We start from the raw sequence: 19,088 nt of genomic DNA on the forward strand, positions 1-19,088 counted from the left end.
TAGCCATCTAAACATATTAATTCAGGGCAGCCCGGGTGGCTCAGCAGTGTAGCGCCGCCTTCGGCCCAGGGCGTGACCCTGGAGATTCCGGATGGAGTCCCACATGGGGCTCCTGCATGGAGCCTGCTTCTCCCTCTGCCTGTGTCTCTGCCCCACCCCCCCGTGTCTCTCATAAATAAATAAATAAATAAATAAATAAATAAATAAATAAACAAATAAATAAATAAATTTAAACATTTTAATTCAGTTCAATATAGTGTAAAGAAAGATACATGCTCATATTTCTATGGGAGCAGAGCCAGAGAAGTTAGCTACTGAAATGTAAATGAGAAAGAAAAGAGCAACAGGAAGATTCCTGAAACACACACATTTTAATGTGCAAGAACAAAGGATGACGTAAGAGAAAAAGGCACTAAAGGATTGAAAGAGGAAAGAGCTTTAACTAACGAGGCATAGCTCAAAGGTGTAAATATAGAGAATCTCTGCCAGAAAAGGCTCTAACTGTTCATAGTTTGTGGCAATGTGAATGCTATTGATAATTCTTTACTAAAGAGCTGTCCCCAAATGGTGGAGACATCATACTGCTCCAAGCTGGGAGAAAAATATAAGACAACAGACATAAAGTGTATGATCACTGATGTTGACTAATCTTTCAAAAAACTGAGCCAGGAAGGGTCAATAAAACAAACAGAAACCCAGGAACTATACTCTCTCAAGGCAGAAACTCAGAATCCAGAATCTCAATGCTTAGGAGAAATTACATTGTATTTCCCTCCTGAAATGGTCTCCAAATCTGTATGAAAACATTTATATATATATAAATAGACTGATAGCCTCTGGGGAAGAATGAAGGTAGAAAGAGGAAGAAGAGAGGCCTGCTTTGCTTTAGCTCTTTGCTGGCTCACATTGAGAGAGTGCATCCGTCTACCATATTGAGCAGCACTCCAGGGTCTAGGGATATAATAGAACCTGGGGCTGTGGGAAAAGATCCAGAAAAACACTTCAGAGAGGAAAAGTTCAAGACAAGCAGCAAACAAAGCTGCCTGCTTGATCCTGATGGTTGATAATGTTGACATGGGGAAGGAGAGTACTTGGACTACATTGTACTTCTCTTTAAGATCTTTGTCATTCCCACCATATGTTGAATTACAGTCAAGGATCTTCTCTTAGTTATCCTTGTATCTTCAATGTTTTTATAAGATAAGAAAATGAACATAAGTTAATACTTAATTTTGTAGTTAGAACTTAAAAGGCTTATCTGTCTGCTATAGGCTGTTACCATTAAAGATAAATCAATCTAACTTGCATAATGTTGCTAATATAATGACTCTTTATAGTAGAATATGATAAAGATGAATCAAACTAAAAATTATTTTAAAGGATGAAAAAGGAAAAGTCCTTGAAAAATGAACCTTGCTGAAGTGGTCTGATGTAATAAGAATAGGCGACCTCAATCAACCTTTTTAAAGAAAAGTAAGGAACGTCTTTTTTTTTTAAGGAACATCTAATGAAAAAGATTTACATACTGCCTATGGTTTGGGGAGATAATAATAAATAGATAATACTGGTTGAATGCTTATTTTATGCCAAGCACTTTTTAAATGAACTTTGCACTTAATAATTCTCATGATAATCTTTGCAATAGTCGTAGATACTAATTTATTCCCACTTAAAAAGAAGCAATGAAAACACAGAGTAGTCAAGAAACATACTCAAGTCCATGATGTTAATAAGCTGTAAAGCAAAATTCAAACTCAGGTAATTTAGTTCCAAAGCTTACAAAATGAAGAAATATATCAATAAGATTTAAATACATTGACATAAAAATAAAATTAATCAAATTTAATTATTAATTAAATAAAATAAAATTAATTATAATTCCAATCATAAATTTTATGCAATTGTTAATATCAAACACTATTAAAAATAGTGTATTAGTCAATGTTCTCCAGAGAAACAGTCAATATGGACTTGTGTGTGTGTGTGTGTGTGTGAGAGAGAGAGAGAATAAGAGAGATTTATTATAAGGAACTGTCTTACATGATTATGGGGATTAAGGAGTCATAAGATCTGTAGTTGGCAAGCTGGACACCCAGATACACTGATAGATAGTTCTAGTACAAGTCTGAAGACCTGAGAACTAGAATAGCTGGTGGTATGAATTCTATTCTGAAAGCTGTCAGGCTGGAGATTGAAGAATAGCTGATACTTCAGTCTGACTCTGAAGGCCAAAAAGACTCAGCAGCCAGATAGTAGAATTCCTTTTAAGCTTTTCTGTTCTATTTAGATCTTCTGATGATGGATTAAGCTCACCCACTTTAAGGAGGAAAATCTGTTTTACTCTACTGACGCAAGTGTTAATCTCAGGCAGAAACACCCTCAAGGACATACTCAGAATGTTGGCCAATGTCTGGACCTATGGTTAGTTAAATTGATACACAAAATAAGCCATCATTGGAATGCCTGGGTGGCTCAGTAGTTGACCATCTGCCTTCGACTCAGGTCATGAGACCAGGGTCCTGGGATCAAGTCCCACATCGAGCTCCCCACAGGGAGCCTGTTTCTCCCTCTGCCTATGTTCCTGCTTCTGTCTCTCTGAATAAATAAATAAAATCTTTAAAACAATAAAATAAAATTAGCCATCAGAAACTTAATCCATGTCTCCTTAAACCATACTTAATTACCAAGTAAAGACCATAATAATGTTATCATTCTAACATGATACAACTACCCTGCATATAGCTGAAAATGTACTGATCCCCTTCCCAGAGAAGAAAAAACAACAAAAAACCAAACAAACAAACACAAAACCTTGAATGATGTTACTCTTCTTGATATCACATGACTTAAATATAATTATGTAAAGGAAATATATTTCATACATTTCATGTATCATCTTTTACATGATAAAAGATTAAAGGGGAAAATAAAGATATTAGCTATCTCTATGAAAATAAAGATATTTTATGAAATAATTTTATAACAAAGATTATATATATAATGTATATATATATATATATATAATGTATATATATATATATATATATACACACACATACACATATATAAAGCTAGCCACGGTTCTTTACCTGATGGGGAGACCAAAAGATTCATTGTGAAGGGCCTGGGCAATTAGTAACCCTCCTAGGTTGAGTGGTTTTCCTTTTACCTTAATTATACAGCATGATAAAACTAAAGGATGCCCTAAGAAAACCCTGAAGGAACTCCTATATTTTAGATATATTCTTCTTTACTTCCATTGTCGTGTAGTCATCCAAATTACCCTCCGTAGTCAGTGTTAATCCAATCAAGTATAGTAACTCCCTTCTTTGCCTCTTGAATCAGAAACAGGAGGAGCCCAAAGTGGGTGGGCCACAGTCTTAAGTTCTAGTTCAATGGAATCATTGCTCCCTTTGGAGACAGACCAATAGGCTAGTAAAGCTCCGTGTAGATACAGGAAGCAAAAATCTTGCTAGCATATCAGTAGGTGTAAAAATGAGTGGTGTCAATCCCATTTTTTGTATATAATAAAATATTGTGTTAGAAAGGGTGCATAGCATATAGAATATAGAAAAATAAAGTATGTGGAGGTTGTTGTTTTTTGTTTTTTTCTAAATCTAGGTTAGAAAGTTTGGCCAATTATCCGACCTAAAAGAAAAGGGTCAGGAGCCATAATTACTTGAAAAAACAGGTACTAGAAATGCAGTACTTTAAATGAATCTCATCATTCATGTTTGGGTAAATTCCTTTAAACAAGTAAGGCCCATTAATTAAGATGTCATTGAGCACAGGAGAGAAAAATAAATTAAAAGCAATGAGGGCAGTGAACAAAATGTAAGATAGACTAGAAAAGGAGCACAAACACATACCAGAAAAAATTTTTGACATAATGTATAAAAAAGTCCTATCTAAAGGAGATAAAAATTTATATGCATATAATTTAGAATGAACATGAAATATGAACACTTTTAGGTAGAGTATTGATGTAATAATTCTTCATTTTTAATTATGATTATTTGGTATTTAACCCACCATGTATTGATTTGAGCAGAGAATTACATTACATATTGTGGGGAACTAAAAGACAACAGAGCTTGTTATTTGGCTCTCAACATTTTTTTTTATTCCAGAAAGTGAAGTGAAGAATATATATATATATATATATATATATATATATATATATGTTTGTAGCAGCATTGTCTACAACAGCCAAATGATGCCATGTATATAATATAAGTTATATATATATATATATATATATATATATATATATATATATGGCAAATATAATTAGGTTATTGTAGTGCTTGTGAGTACTGAGAATATTAATTTGGGAAAGAGTTAATTGTTGAAAAGGAAATTATTTAAGATTGGGAGTGTTATAGGATAGTTATCTGAGAGAAGAGAGAAATTATAGCATAGAACTATAAACCTGATTATAAAACTGAGTCAGCTGAATATATGAGACAATTATCATTAACGTATCCCTATGTCCAGCATATACTCTAGGCCAAACTGTTAGGAAGATAGATTCACTTGGGGCTGTAAGAATAAATTAGTCTTTAAGATAAAGTAGAAGAGTAATTGCTTTCTCATTTCTCACTATCTGCATATTGGAATTCCTCCATTTATGAGGGTCACCAAATGCAGCTAAAAAGGAAAAATTAATTAAGTAAAATTATGGCTCACTGGTTGGATTTCATAGCAGTATAGATATAATGAAATTAATACAATGGTTTTAGGACCAGATTAAAATGTCTATAATTAGGTATGAATAATATTTTTTGAAAGTGGAATATATAGAAAATAGATGGTATGGGTGATAGATAGGAAATAAAGTAAATATGTTCAATAGGTATAATTGAAGTCTTAAAAGGGGAAAGGAAGCAAGAAAAATAAAGAGAGGGACAGAGGGAGACAGAGAAAAACAAACCGAGAAAAGCAATATTTGAGAATAATATACCTGAAACTTTTGTAAAAGTGAAAAAAATCAAAACTTATATTTGATAAACACTAGGAAACAGAAGCAGAAAGAATACAAAGAAAACCATCCTTATGCACTTTATATCACTACAGCTAAAAGCTAAGAACAAAGAGAAAATCTTTGAAACACCACACGAATGCAACCTGGCACAGTCACTCTGGAAAGACCTATCTTAAAGTCTCCATACTCCACAGTATGGAGTTTTCTCAGAAAGTTAAAAATATAGCTACACTATGCCCTAGCAGTTGCACTACCAGGGATTTATCCTGAGGATACAAACATAATGATTTGAATGGGAACATGCACCTCAATGTTTATAGCAGCATTGCAGCATTGTCAACAACAGCCAAAGGATGGAAAGAGTCCAGATGTCCATCAAAATATGTGGTATATGTGTGTCTTGGAATACTACTCAGCCATCAAAAAGAATGAAATCTTCCCTTTGCAACAACATGGATGGACTGGAGGGTATCGTGCTAACTGAAGTAAGTCAGTCAGAGAAAGACAAATACCTTATGATTTCAGTCATATGTGCAATTTAAGAATCAAAACAGATGAAAATAAGAGAAGGGAAGGAAAAATAAAATAAGATAAAAACAGAAAGGGGGACAAACCAGAAGACATTATTTTTTTTTAAGATTTTATTTATTTATTTGAGAGAGAGAGAGGACATGGGGTGTGGAGGAGAGGCGGAGGGAGAGAAAGAGAGAGAGAGGGAGAGAGGGAAGGAGAGAGAAGTAGATTCCCTGCTGAGTAGGAAACCTGATTTAGGACTTGATCTAAGGACCTGGAGATCAAGACCTGTGCCTAAGGCAGACGCTTAATTGCCTGAGCCATGCAGGCACCCCTCATAAGAGATTCTTAATCATAGGAAACAAACTGAGGGTTGCTGGAGGGGATGGGGTAACTGGGTGATAGACATTAAGTATAGCACATGATGTAATGACCAGTGAGTGTTGTATGTAAGTGATGAATCATTAAATTTTCCTTGAAACTAATAATACACTATATGTTAATTGAATTTAAATATACTTTTAAAAAGATTAAAAAAAAAAGATCATAGGAAGATTTGTTCCATTGCCAATGATGTAGTGAGAGGGACTGCATTTTAACCTCCTGACTGAAACAATAACACAGTAACAAACCAGATAAATTACACACAACAACGATTTTTTATTTACTAGACACCTAGCCTATGAAAAAGAATGATCACTGAGAAATGGGAAACATATGGTATGAGCTTAATAATTGCCCAGGGGCTCCTGGATGGCTCAGTCACTTAAGCATCTGACTCTTGGTTTAGGCTCAGATCATGTTCTCACAGCTTTGAGATCAGCCTGACTTGGTGCTCCCCACTCAGTACCGAGTCTGTGAGGTTCTCTCTCTCTCTCTCTCTCTCTGCACCTTTTCCCCCTGTTCATGCATGCACATGCACTTGCTCTCTCACTCTCTAAATAAATAAATAAATAAATGCCCATTATCTAGAATATTTAAAGACCATTATATAGGGAACGGAAAACTGAAGAAGAGCCCAGTAGACTTCCCCAAGTTAAAAAGATGGAGCTGAGAGTCTGGGAAGACCAAGGAAGCTTGAGTTCCTAGACGTAAATAAGATAAAAAAGCCTCACACAGACGTAAATAAGATAAAAAAGAAGCCCCAAGACCTACAGAGGGCCTTCCTGATTATCCCGTGGAGGGCTGATGAACACATACATATGAGAAAACAACCTCAGGCCGAGAAACAAACCATAACAAGGAAAAGAGGGAACAGGATCTGGTCCAAAACACCAGCTTAGGACATCTTCTAACCTACAAAATTTTATAAAGAATTCAAGAGGGTCTTGCTTCAACAGTGAAGAATAATTTCACCCCTATGGTGAGCACTGTCCTAGCACCAACTAACAAAATTTAGGCTATGTGTTTCAAGAGAATAAAAATGTTTCCAAATAATTTAATTGTAATATTAAACAGAGCCCATGAAGATGTATATAAATAAAAAATATACAGAAACAAACAAGGTAAAGTGACACTGTTTAACATCTAATTCAAGATTTCAAGGTATGAAAAGAAAGGGAGATACAGACTTCCAGCTATGGAATGAGCAAGTCAGAGGAATAAAAGACACAGCATAAGAAATACACTCAATGATATTGTAATAGAGATATATTGGTAGCTACACTCACAGTAAACATAGCGTAATATATAAACTTGTCAAACCACTAAATTACTCCTGGAAATAAAATAACATTGTGTGTCAACTATACTAAGAAAAAAATTCAAAAAAAATTAATTTCCAAGTCCCATATAAAGAAAAAGATCATTCAAAATCAACACCGAATTGACACAGATGTTACAATTAGCAGAGAAGGACATTAAAATAGTTACTACAGCTCTATTCCATATGTTCAAAAAGTTAAGTAGAGACTTGTGATATATTTAAAAAATCCAAATCAAACTTTTAGAGATAAAAAATATATATAATGCAAGAGATAAAAACTATACCAGATGGTATCAATATTAGATTAAGCATTGCAGAAGAAAAGATTAGTGACCTTAAAAGCCTAGCAATAAGAAACCATCAAACATGAAATATAGAGAGGAAAAATGCATAATAAAAATAAGAACAGCTCATCCATGTCTTGTGAGACTATATCAAGAGACCTAAATGCACATGGTACAGAGTCCTTGCAGGACAGGAGAGAGGAGAAAAACAGAAATAATATTTGAATAAATAATAATTAAGTTTTTCCAAATTTGATAAAAATTATGAACCCATAGATTCAAGAAACCCAGTGGACCCCAAGCATAAGAAACATGAAGAAACATCATAAAGACACATCATGACTATAAAGCTCACAACAAGTAATAAAGAAAAAAATCTTTAATAGAGCCAGAAGAGAGAGAGAGAGAGTTTATATGCTAAGAAACAAAGATGACAGTAGATTCCTTCCTAGAAACAAAGCAAGGTGGGAGGTAATAGAAAAATATTTTTAAAGTATAGGAAAAAAAAGTCAAAAAGAAGTCTACATCCAGGGAAGTATCTTACAAATAAAAATACAAAGTAAAGACATCTTCAGACGTTAAAAAAGCTCAAAGAAGTTATCACTGGCAGACTTTCATTGCAAGAAAAGTTGAAATTTTTCAGGCAGGTGGAATATGCCACCAGATAGAAATCTGGATCCACACAAAAGTAGAAAAGAGCAAATGGTAACTATATTAGCAGATATATGATTTTATCCTCAATATTTAACCTTTTATTTTTATCTTTTTAAATATTTTATTTATTTATTTATTTATTTATTTTTATTTATTCATAGAGACCCAGAGAGAGAGAGAGAGAGGCAGAGACACAAGCAAAGGGAGAAGCAGGCTCCATGCAGGGAGCCCGATGTGGGACTCGATCCTAGGTCTCCAGGATCAGGCCCTGGGCTGCCGGCGGCGCTAAACTGCTGAGCCACCGGGGCTGCCCAATATTTAACCTTTTAAAGATAACTGACTTTTTTACGCAAAAACAATAACAATGTGTTAGAGTTTGGGTCACACCATATAAGCAAAATATGTGACAATAATTACATAAATGTCAGGAGGGGTCTCTGAATTTTGGAGACAGCAGAAAACATAGTTCTTGATATTCCTCTAGCTCCTTTATTGCATGACTTGGAAGGCTACAAGAATGATGGGGCCCCAGAATAAAAGTTTCACAGCTGTCGTCGGTGATATAAGAATCCCTGTTGCTCCATTGAGGGTATATGACCTAGAAGATCCAATCTTGTTGGAGGAATCCATAGTAGTTAAAGAAAGGACTATTTATTTATTTAAAAATATTTTATTTATTTATTCATGAGAGACACACAGAGAGAGGCAGAGACACAGGCAAAGGGAGAAGCAGGCTCGTCACAGGGAGCCCAATGTGGGACTCGATCCCGGCACTTCAGGATCACGCCCTGAGCCAAAGGCAAATGCTCAACCACTAAGTCACCCAGATGTCCCGAAAAGGAGTATTTAAATAGCAGTTCCTGGTATGCTCCCGAGACCCATCAGAAACTAGCACCTTGCTGGAGGACATTGATTAACTATGAAATTGAATGGCTTTCTTACATTGGATATTTTCAGAACCAGTAAATAATAAGATTTAATAGATACAGGAAGATGCCACTGTACAATGGCAGGTATATTTGGCACTCGTCTCAATCAATACCAGGTAGTACAATTAAATTACCCAAAGAAGTGGACCCCGACACCCATTTTACTTACCTCTTTGTACCAATGTCTCTCCTTCAACTCAGTGCTTTCAGCCTGGTGGAAGGTTTTATACTACCAGTCTGCAGGAAGGGAGAAGAAAACACAGTTCTGTTTCAGAAATGTATTTGCTTAAAATGTAGGTGTGTGCAAAAATATAATTAAAATATATAATATATATTAATAATATAATATTGCCACACTACAACTTCACCCCTAAAGGACAGCGATAAGGGGAATTCATTCAAATGGGAAGAAATACAAGCAGTGCATGTGGTACTTCCACTTTGTCTGGAGAAAGAAGCAGACTGAGATAAGAAACAAATTCAAGGGCAATAATAAAAAGCTTGATTGGTTGATCAAGCATCTAAAAGGTGCATAACTAGAAGATCATTCACAAAACGTTCTGGGTTATAAAAACAACAACAACAAATGGATCTATGGAAGTGAGTAAAAAGTCTATGGATCTTTTTCTCTAGCAACCCCACCCCCACCCCCCACCCCCCCAGGGAGCATCCACCGCAGAAGCACTCAACAACCAGGCAGATAAGATGGATTTTCCAGTGGTCCTCAGTTAACCTCTGTTCTTGGGTATGATGATGTGTTGCAAAGGGCCACAAATGGAGCAGCATGGTAGCAAGGATAGAGGCCATGTAAGCATTCACCGGAATGGCTTCACTGACACCAAGACTGATTTAACTACAGCTGTTGTTGATTGCTCATCTTGTCAGTAGCAATGAATAATGCCAATCCCTTCATATGATACCATCTTGTGAAAAGACCAGCCTGTGATTTAGTGGAAAGTTAATTACATCTGTCTCCTTCAGCCCTGGAGGATTCAGTGATTCATCTTTATTGGAATTGACACTTGCTGTGGATATGGTCCTCTGCCTACAATTTTTCTGCCAAAATCACTATTTAAGGCTTACAGAATGTCTGACTTACGTTCATGAGATCCACCCGATAATAGCACAACCAACGGAACACAGTTTATGGGGAAGGAGATGCATAACTGTGCTTGACCGCGGGATCCATGGACTCTGTACATCCTCGTTCAGAAGCAGCCAGGCTAACAGCCAGTCAGAGTAGCCTACGGACTCCGCTAATGTTCCAGTATAGGGACGCTGCCTGGTAAGATGAGGCTCTGTCCTCAGAATGCAGTTTATACATGGAACAAACAACAAATATATAATGTTGTATCTCTAATATCTAGAATACACAAATTTGGGGAAAATGGGCTGACATAGATTGTCCCTCCCAGCATCACTCCCAGTGACCTACTAATTTATTGAAGGTCCTGAGACAGACCTCATTCTTCAGGGGAGCCTATACGGACACAGTATGTTCCAGTGAACCTGAAGCTATTAGCGAACTAATTCATTAATGTCTACCTGGCACTAATGGACAGCAGACCAAGAAAGTAATTATTCTGCCAAAATTATTCTAATATAGAGCTGGGGTTGCTGCTACATAATGGAGACTGGGATGAGGAGGTCTAGAACCTGTTTCTTTGTACATAATGCATAATGCAGATAGGTTTCTTTCTGGAAACAGTTCAAGAAGATAATAAAGTAATATTTTTAAAGTACAGAAGAAGAAAAGGAGAAGAAGAAGAAGAAGAAGAAGAAGAAGAAGAAGAAGAAGAAGAAAAGAAATAGGAAAGAAAAGAAAAAGAAAAAAGAGAAAAGAAAAGAAAAGAGAAAAGAAAAGAAAACAAACAAAGAAAAGAAAAGAAAGGAAAAGAAAAAGAAAAAGAGATGTCTCTATTCCTCTTTATCTGGTGATAATAATGACCTGGGTAATTATTACAAGGTAATCAGGAGTTCGGACCATACACTTAGTGTAGCTGAAGTACTAGAACAATTAAAATCCAAGAAGGGATGATGAGTATCACTTAGGACTTTGAGATAAGTTGCAGTAACAACGATTATAGTTTGTTACCATAAGCATGGTAATTAAATTTGTCTTTGAGAGATTCCTGCATCTTGAGGGCTAGATGCCAGGGATTTATTCATGGAAGCGTGGGCTGCAGGAAGCATTTTTGCTATGCCTGTTACAACCTTTCAGCTTATCACTGATTTTAGCTGCAGTTGCAGATGATCCTCTAATCCTGGGTTCTTCCCAACTAAAATGAACACTATAGATTTTTCCAATTTTTTCCTCCAATTTTTCCAATTTTTTCCTTTCCAATTTTTGGGGGGGCCTTCTCCAAAACCACAAGATACCATTCATCTATTACCCAAGAGAAACCCAGAATTTATGGGGGAAGATAACCACTGCTGGGGGTAACCCTCCATTAGAGGGCAAAACTAACTGGTGGATGAATGCCTCAACCTCTTGTGTTTGGGAAAGACAATACTAGAAAGGATTCTATACACTTCTTTAAGATCCAGAAAACATTAACCCTAACTACTCAGAGCAAACATTTCAACAGTGCACCATTATTTTTGCTTTTCTCTGTTGCCCCTCTCTCTGCCCACTTCCTACTCTACCTTTGGAATCATCTTGCAAATAAACTACTTACATTGCAGTCATTGTGTTTGGTTTCATTGAGGGGGAAGTGCAAACTGAAAAATGAAGAGAATGTCTCATTTACTATTGTATTTCCAGTTTTTTTTTTTTAAATTTTTTTTAAATTTTTATTTATTTATGATAGTCATACAGAGAGAGAGAGAGAGAGAGAGGCAGAGACACAGGCAGAGGGAGAAGCAGGCTCCATGCACCGGGAGCCCAATGTGGGATTCGATCCCGGTTCTCCAGGATCGCGCCCTGGGCCAAAGGCAGGCGCCAAACCGCTGCGCCACCCAGGGATCCCTGTATTTCCAGTTTTTATATTGATTTCTGGTATATGGTAGTATCCAAGAGTTATTCATTTGTGAATACTCAAGATTATTGACCACAGAAGAAGTATTTAAGAGACTATTAGTCTTTCTGGAATGGAAACAAAAACAAAAACATTATCTATATGTCCTTATTTTTTTTTTCTGAACAGAGTAAAAATTAATAGGATACAAAAACCAAGATACGTTTAAGTAGATAAGTAGATAGAGAGAAAGATAGATAAATAGATAAGTAGATAGGTAGATGATAGAAAGTGTAGCTACCAAGCAGAAGCCCAAGAAACAAGAAGAGAAGACATTCACAGTACTACAGAATTGGAGAATTAATAATAATAATAATAATAATAATGATGATGATGTTACTTTCTTTTTTCTCTTTCTCTATTCCCCCTTTACCACTACTCTCTAATTTCTATTTGATTCATGTATCTATAATTCTTCTATTCCTCTGCAGATGCTGTTATTGATTGTTTTCCCTTGCAGTAGCCCGATGTAACTTTCATAGATCAAGTTGTATATCAATTTCTAGTTCAAGCTCACAACTTGAGAGCCTGAGCTACAAATCCTAACTGACAAGATAGCAAGCCTTGGCCCAAATGTGGCTACAGCAATGGGGTCCAATATCCTGCTTCCTGCTCAGCAGGGCTGAGAAGTGCAGAATCCTGGAGAGACTTTGGAATTTCTCTAAAAGAAAATAAGAGAATAGGAAGGAAATGATTGCCAAAGATAGGGCAAACTAATATTTTGCGACTTTGATAGTGGAACTTTATTTTTATAACTTCAAGTGTTAGGTAATAGAGCATTTCTTTTTTTTATAAATAAGTAATTCTTTAAAGTGATTAGTTTAAAGTGATTAGTTTAAAGTGATAAGTGATTAGTGAATATTTTGCGACTTTGATAGTGGAACTTTATTTTTATAACTTCAAGTGTTAGGTAATAGAGCATTTCTTTTTTTTATAAATAAGTAATTCTTTAAAGTGATTAGTGAATTTGAATCCCACTGTTTAAGAAAATTTTACTTGAGATTTTTATGAGGTAGTTATATAGCATCTTTTTTATATTCCATGAATATTATAACTAATATGAATATGAGACATCATCTTTAATACTGGTGTTTTAAAAGAAATCCAGAAAATTGGTGTTTGTATGTTCATGTATGCTTAATGCTTAAGGACATATCAATAATTATGAATTCTTTGAGCTTTTCCTTTGTATATGCCTTATGATGGTTAGCTGAGAAATTCAAAATTTTCCTGTTGAATAATTGGTTCATCATTGTTTACAGCTACATATTTTCCTGTTTATATTAATGTCAAGCCATCAGACTCCATATTTAGTTTTTCATTTTTGCTAAGTAAGGATGACTGATTAAGGGTGCTAGCTGGAAAATGTTTTCCTTCTGGAATTTAATTAGTTTGACTTTAACTCAAGAAAAAAGATTCTGCTAGCTGTCAGCTACTACTTGGATCTCTAGCTAATTAAGGCTCTGAGGAAGCCTATTAAAATTGTTCAAAAGCCAAGCCCCCTTTAAAACATTGCCAGTGTTTCCGTACAAAGAGTGATGGTGATATTATTGTTCACATGTCTTATTTATTACATCTGTGTTGAAAATAACCAAGGATATGTCATCTATTTAGATCTGTCTTTTAAAAAATTCTTTGAAATGCATCAAAATTTGAAATATAGTACTTTTATCAGGCTGATATATATCTTGATAAAACAGATATAAGAACAATTTAGAGTCCCCTCTTCTGAGATAGTTGCTGAGATATTCCATGTTGTGTGTGTGTGCTTTCAAAGCACTAGTTATCACATTTACTAAAATTCCTGTTAAAATAAAAAATGGAAATTATTTACCTGGCTTTTCTTATTCAAGGCAGTAATTTGGACTTCCTAGGATCAGAGAGATGGAAATATCTAGAGTAGAATTTTTAAACTTGAGATTTGTTAAGGAAATAAAAGGGTTTGTTGTCCACAATTAAACCTATGCTGTGTGATAAAATCTAATAAAATAAGCCTTATTCAATCTACATTTGTACATTTTAGAGTATGGAACTTGTTCTCTAATAGAAGTGTCTGACTTCCCCCATGAGGAATATGTAGCAATCTCGACTATCAATTCAGTAATTTGGACTTCCTAGGATCGAGGGCTATCGTACTGCTATCGAGGGCTTGGAATGTTATTCCCTCAGATTCACCGTGTGGAAAGCACTGGGAAACTGTTAGAGCTGGCAGACGTGGACCCTACCCTCCGGCCCAGCCAGCTCTCTGTCTCACACTTTAAGAGCCTGTGTGATGTATACCGAAAAATGTGTGATGAAGACCCACACCTCTTTGCTTACAATTTCAGAGAAGAACTCAAGCAAAATAAAAGCAAAAATCAGGAAGAGGAGGATGACAAGGAGAGAAATGGACTATAAGCAGCATATCAAATGTAGATTTCCACAACGTTGAGCTGCTCAGATGTGTACTTTTGTCTTCTACCGAAGGATAATAAAAATACGATTACCAGAAAAAAAAAAAAAATCAATTCAGTAATTTGGACTTCCTAGGATCAGAGAGATGGAAATATCTAGAGTAGAATTTTTAAACTTGAGATTTGTTAAGGAAATAAAAGGGTTTGTTGTCCACAATTAAACCTATGCTGTGTGATAAAATCTAATAAAATAAGCCTTATTCAATCTACATTTGTACATTTTAGAGTATGGAACTTGTTCTCTAATAGAAGTGTCTGACTTCCCCCATGAGGAATATGTAGCAATCTCGACAGTGAAGATAAAAATATAGCTCTAGGCAATTTCAAATACACACACACACACATCTTTCTCATTTCCCCCCTATTTCTACTAGTTCTGCTTTATGCTGTGGTATCTGCTTTTTATCTTTAGGGACACTGATAATGAGTCTTAGTCTTTGGACATGCACATGCTCAAAGTTCAGTGTGTGCATATCAAGGCTATAAATTGATTTATATGAGAAACTTTCCTTTTTCCAATATTCTCTGCAGGATGGTAGCTATGACTTTGAGATATTGCAGCTCTCTTTCTCTCTAAACTTACCACATGGGCTCCACTATCTCTGAAAAGAAAGTCAGCTCCAAATTCATAAACTAAGTCAATAAGGAAGGAAAATGGCAGGATTCTGGCAGGATGAATTCAGTTCTATTCAGAGTGACACCTGGAAACCAGTGTCTGGTGTTTCATCAGTGGAAATGCCAATATAATTTCTGGAAAAATAATCAAAGTTTCCCTGGGAATGGTAGCCAAAATTTTCACTTATTTGTAACTCCATATAAATCATTGTGTTATTCCTAACACAGTAAAAATTACAAAGTAGCAGCTTGTAAACATTATTTTTTTTAAAGATCTTCTTTATTTATTGAGAGAGAGAGAGCGAAAGCATGAGCAGGGGGAAGGGCAAAGGGAGAAGCAGACTCCTTGATGAGCAGGGAAGCCTGATGTGGGGTTTGATCCCAGGACCTAAGATCATGACCTGAGCTGAAGGCAGATGCTCAACTGACTGAGCCACCCAGGAGCCCCATAAACATTCTTTAATGAAGGGTACTGGCCTCAGTGGCATCACCAAGTGTATGCATCATATTTCATTTAGGATTCATATGAAGGATAAGCTTCTGATTTAAGAGGATTTAATTTGAGAGGCAGGGTTACAAAATTATACAGCAATATCTGTATGTGTGCATGAAAAATTTTTTGAGAGGCAGATTTTCTAAAAAAAAAGGAAAAAAGACTATCATTTAGGACTTTTTATGTTTCAGAGCATTATTTCCTTCCATTAAAAAAAATCACCCTATTCACAACTGCTTTATTGTAAAAATATAATATTTTACTCACCAAACCAAAAAATGGTGTGGCCAGTTAGTGGTCCAGGGAAGTACTAGAACCAGAGTCTTAAACATTCTCTCTCTGCCCTATGACCCCAACCTCTCACTCCATGAGTCAGCTTATAATGGAAGCACTGATCTCAAATTTTTTCTAGGCTTCCATTCAGTAAATGAGGGGGGAAAAAAAGACACTTTTCCTTCTCATACTTAGTTTTTAAAATCCTGGCAAAGATGTATCTTAGCTCAATTATTCACCCATTTGGCAAGTATGCCTACGGAGTTTGATACATGGAGAAAGACACTGATCAAGCAAATGGATCATAAATGTTCCATACATAGCCTATTACTAAAATTAAATGAATTAACTCTTGAAATAATGGATTTAAGAATTGATTTACCTTAGGAGAAGATTCAAAATGCTATCTATCATTAGTGTAAGTTCAAATCCTCTGAAAGAACAAATGTAAGATGACGGTGAGACACAGATATAGATATCTATAATAGTTGGCAGTTCAGATCTGGAAATTGGAATGCAGTGATCAGCATAAGGATTGTGTCTGATAACATGCCTAGGTGTGACATGTGAAACAGTATGTGGGCTGAAAATGGGAGGCTTTACAGCAGAGTAAAGGACAGGCAAAGGAAATGACGGGCGTCAAAAAATATGAGAACTAGGAGAGTGTACAGTCAACCGAAGTCAAGGGTCAAGTCCAAACCAGAGCAATCAGGCAAGAAAAAGAAATAAAGAAAGAAATCTTTCTTTCCAAATCAGAAAGAAAGATGTAAACTATCTCTATTTGCAGATGACATGATATTATATATAGGAAGTTAAAAACCACCAAAAAACCGTTCCAATTAATAAACAAATTTAGTGAAGTTGCAGGATACAAAATCATTAAACAAAAATCAGTTGCATTTCTATACAATAATAACTATTGGTTTCAAATTTTTACTGGAGGATACAGAGTGCTGAAAATATTAGTTCAATTAATTGAAAGAAAAAAACCTACAGATTCATGAGTTTTTTTATCCTTTTGTAGCTAGTACTGGTAAGTTCTTCAATTCAGACAGTTTCTTTGCTCATTTACCTTTCTGGGTTCCACTTTTTCCTTCAATTTTCATCCAATAATTCCTTTTACTATTGGCAGTTCTTTATTGCATTTAACCTTTGAAATTTTGTTTTGAAATTGTATTTGCTTGGGGCATCGGAGTGGCTCAGTGGTTGAGCGGTTGCCTTTGGCTCAGGTTGTGATCCTGGGGTCCTGGGATCAAGTCCCGCATAGGGCTTCTGGCAGGGAGCCTGCTTCTCCCTCTGTCTATGTCTCTACCTCTCTCTGTGTCTCTCATGAATAAATAAATACAATCTTTAAAAAAAAAAATGTTTGAGGGTGTTAGGTATGGAGCTAGTAAATGCATGCATTTTTCTTAATTGTCTATTTCCCCTCATAGGCCTGAACAATAAAAAAAATAAGTCCCATCCTTTCAGCATTCATCAGCAATACCTGGGAACCAAGTTATTTCTATTAAAAGGTATAAAAAGTAGAAATAGGGACACCTGGGTGGCTCAGTGGTTGAGCATCTACCTTCAGCTTAGGGTGTGATACTGGAGACCCGGGAGTGACTCCCACATCAGGCTTCCTACATGGAGCCTGCTTCTCCCTTTGCCTGTGTCTCTGCCTCTCTCTTTCTCTCTCTCTCATGAATAAATAAATAAAATCTTTAAAAAAATAGAAATAATTATTAAAAAGGAATTAAACAGTAATTTAGTAAACTAAATACGATAAATAATTGAATGGTTGAATAAGTAAACAAAATAATAAATAAATACAATATATCTTTAAAGGTGAAAACATCACCAAAAAATCTGTAATCTGGCATTTCTTTAAGCTGTTGTGAAATACTTTTACAAATTGGAATATGTGCAAAAACACTTCTCAGATCTTAAAACCACCTTTTTATAAATATCAATATGTAATTGATGTAACATTAATATTTATGAACATTTTCTCAAATAATGACCTATTATCAAGGATCCAAATATAATATTCAAATATTCAAAACTCAACAAAATAGTGCATTGTGATCGGGCCTACTCATATTCCTTTTAGCCAGCCATTGCACTCATGACCAGCTTCTATTTGTTGGCCTCTTAATAGTTCACGGATGCTCTCTTCTCTGAAAAATTGCCCTTAGCTCAATGATAGCTCTTCACCCATGAGGTAAAACACGCCACCCAGGGAAGGCCTACCATCAATGACTGACTGACACATGTGTGAAAAGGACAGCCCTCTTGCCCAAGAGTGCAATTCTACTTCCAGAAATCACTATGAAATTCTGAGGAAGCTGGACTCACTGCAACTAAAATTATAGATTTGTTTAATTCCCTCACTCCCTTACTCCTGTGATTACACTCTCAATAAAGTATGTGCATGTAAATCTCTGTCTTTTCTACAGAACCTCACCAAAGATGGTAACTCAACTTATCTCTTTCATTTCGAAATACCTAAGAGAGAAAATTGATTTAATTAATTCTGATCATTCATCTTGCTTGGTCCAAAGAGCATGAGTCAGAGATGTTAATGGCAGTAAAATAAAGCAAAACTAGAGGCAAAGAAAGGCAGAAATATTCTGAAATTCTCCAGATCAAATTATATCACTTTTCTCTTTTACAGAGATATGTAAACTTGATTCCAGAGCAAGTTATGCTGTCTGTTCATTGGTCAATTATTAATTTTATTTCTAACCCATTTCATTGTTATAGCTCTGATATAATATAAGGTCTCTGGATATAGAATCTCAATTTTGAAAACTTTTTGAAAGAAAGCATTTCTTCTATTAAATATTATTTTCAGACAGGGTATACTAGTAACAAAAGCAACACATTTCTTGTCCCCAGTGTAACAAAAAGATGAATACAAGGCTAAAACCCCTAAGTTTTATTTATGTTCCTAGTTAAAATACAAATCAATTGCATGCCTTTGGAATTTAGTTTTTATCTGTAAAATAAGATAAGGGTATTGGTTTGATTTAATTCCAACAAATGTTTATTCAGTGTCTATTGTATGTGACTGTGGCCCTTTGACTTCAATATTAAATATGGTAAGGAAAACAGGGTACTGAACCAAGATCAATAGAGATATTTTTAAAAATTCAGGAGGAATTGAGTCAAATGGAAAAAATTAAT

The sequence above is a fragment of the Vulpes lagopus genome, chromosome 3 (assembly GCF_018345385.1).
Source record: "Vulpes lagopus strain Blue_001 chromosome 3, ASM1834538v1, whole genome shotgun sequence".
NCBI lineage: Eukaryota > Metazoa > Chordata > Mammalia > Carnivora > Canidae > Vulpes > Vulpes lagopus.